This window comes from Neophocaena asiaeorientalis, unplaced genomic scaffold (assembly GCF_003031525.2).
Source record: "Neophocaena asiaeorientalis asiaeorientalis breed wild unplaced genomic scaffold, Neophocaena_asiaeorientalis_V1.1 scaffold585, whole genome shotgun sequence".
In the NCBI taxonomy this organism is placed as follows: Eukaryota; Metazoa; Chordata; class Mammalia; order Artiodactyla; family Phocoenidae; genus Neophocaena; species Neophocaena asiaeorientalis.
In genome coordinates, this window is record NW_020174571.1 from 29,777 (window position 1) to 32,746 (window position 2,970).

Sequence of the window (2,970 nt, forward strand, 5' to 3'; positions counted from 1 at the left end):
CTTACATGATTGAAAAAACAAATGCATAAAATAATCATAAATCCATGTTATTGGGCTCACAAAGTATAAAGGTGTAATTTGTGACAACAATAATGTAAAGAGGAGGAATGGAACTGCAGAGGGACAGAGTTTCTCTGTGCTAGTGAAGTTGGTTTCAAATTACATTGTTTTAACTTTAGAATGGTAAATGTAATCTTCTTGATAACCACAAAGAAAATATCAATAGACTATATGCAAAAAGAAATGAAAAGGGAATCAAGAGTTCACTACAAGAAAATCAGCTAAGCACAGAAGAATTCAGTAATGGAGTAAATGAGGGGCAAAAAATGCATAAGACATACAGAAAACAAGCAGGAAACAGACAGAATTAAGTTCTTCCTCATCAGTAATTTTTGAAAAAGTAAGTGGATTAAGCTTTCCAATAAAAAGATAAACATTGGCAGAGTGGAGTTTAAAAACAACCATAATCCAAGTATATGCTTGTCAGCAAAAAACTCACTTGATTTCAAAAGACACAAGTTGATTGAAAGTTAAAGCACAGAATAAAATATCCCATGCAAATAGTAACAAAAAGAAAGAAAGAGAGAGATAGAGAAAAAGAAAGGAAGGAAGGAAGGAAGGAAGGAAGGTAGGAAGGAAAGAAGGAAGGAAGGAAGGAAGGAAAGAAGGAAGATAGATCTGGGATGGCTACGTTAATATCACACAAAATAAACTTTAAATCAAAAACTATCACAAGAGGAAAAGGAGGCCACTATATGTTGATAATAAGTTCAATCTATCAAGAAGATATAACAACTATAAACATATATGTACCAAACAACCCCCGAATATGTGAAGCAAACATTGACAGAATTGAAGGAAGAAATAGATAGTTCTAAGATAATAGTTGGGGCTTCCCTAGTGGCGCAGTGGTTGAGAGTCCGCCTGCCGATGCAGGGGACACAGGTTCGTGCCCCGGTCCAGGAAGATCCCACATGCTGCGGAGCGGCTGGGCCCGTGAGCCATGGCTGCTGAGCCTGCGCTCCACAATGGGAGAGGCCACAACAGTGAGAGGCCCGCGTACCGCAAAAAAACAAAATAATACATTAAATTAAATAATAGTTGGAGATCAATCCTTTGCGTTCAATAATGGATAACACATCTAGACAGAAGATCAGTAGAGAGGAAGGGGGACTGAATAACACATTTAACCCACTAAACCTAACAACCATATATAGATCACACCACTCAACAACAGCAGAATACACATTTTTGTCAAGTGCACATGGAACATTCTCCAGGAAAGACCATATGTTACGCCACAATACAAGTATCAATACATTTTTAAGAAACTGAAATCATACAAAGTATCTTCTTTGGCCACAGTGAAATGAAGGTAGAAATCAATAACAGAACCATTGGTAGCCATTTCCCATCATGCCTGCCACACATGAAGGGAAAAACATAATGTACCATTTAGAAAAGTGGGAAAGAGGACATACCATTGACACAGAGTGGGTGCTGTTTCCTGTTGTCAGGGATAGAAATAAATTAGCATCATTTATTCATTAGTGTGTTAATTTCTTGGTCAGTCACTGGGCAGCCAGTGTTTCTACCTGATGGGAAGATTTCCTATACTCAGTGTTGAGTGGAGCCAATCTTGAAAGGGACATTTAAAAGGATTATACTGTGATGGGTTTCACAGTACCCTTCCTCCTATGCCAGTATTTAGGCTGGGGTATTTCCATTGAGTGTGTACAATCATAGGCCCCGGGTCACCAGAATTTAGTTGGAGTCGTTTTGTTAATACATTCCCTCAGTACTTTGTCTTTTGTATCCTTTTGCATTTACTTCATTCTTTATTATCACTGTGAAACAACTTTGTTTCCTGTTCAGATGCCAAAAAGTGGATATCAATACCTCCTGAGTTTTACACATCACAGATCAGTTTTAGATATCAGGGACAGAGACAGCAACTATTTCCAATGACTTTGAGACATACTTTGAACATGTGATTAACATGTTGAGTGTTGAAATGTGTGTCGAGCTCATTATACTTGCTCTAAAAGGTTTCAAACTGCAAAGATTTAAAAATCTTTATATTTGAATAGTTTTCCTGTGCTGTCCCTTTGTGTCAGACTGTTAATGTGCAGTCTGGCACCTTCAAATCATGTGGCTTTGTAACCAATTATTTACATGTTGTTTTATCCACAGAGAATCTTTTTTTTAAAATAAATTTATTTATTATTTATTTTTGTCTGTGTTGGGTCTTTGTTGCTGCACACGGGATTTCTCTAGTTGGGGCAAGCGGGGGCTATTCTTCATTGTGGTGTGCAGGCTCCTCATTGCTATGGCTTCTCTTGCAGAGCACGGGCTCTAGGCGCTGGGGCTTCAGTAGATGTGGCACGCGGGCTTCAGTAGTTGTGGCTCATGGGCACTAGAGCACAGGCTTAGTAATTTTGGCGCACGAGCTTAGTTTCTCCGCGGCATGTTGTATCTTCCTGGACCAGGGCTTGAACCCATGTCCCCTGCACTGGCAGGCAGATTCCCAACTACTGTGCCACCAGGGAAGTCCCCACACAGAGAATCTTAAGGTCAAGACATACACCTCAGTTAACTACACTTCCTCCTGTTCAAATTTCCCTCATCTTTACTTCATCTTCTGTCTATGTTTCCTTCACCCTATTTATATTAAGTGCCTTTGCCATTATATTTGATTGTGTGTATTCCAGTGAGTTACCACAATGCTTTATGAGACATGGTAGGATATAAATGCATTTAAGTAATATATATGTGTGTGTGTGTGTGTGTGTGTGTGTGTGTGTGTGTGTGTGTGTGTGTAGTTTGCTTGACTGCAGTGTTTTTTTGTTTTCTGTACTGAATTCATTAGCATGGGTTGGTATAAAATTTAGCATAGGTCAATATGTAATTTGTAAACTAATAAAGTCTTAAAAGTGAGGAATTAAGTCTTTTAAATTTAATTATTTATTG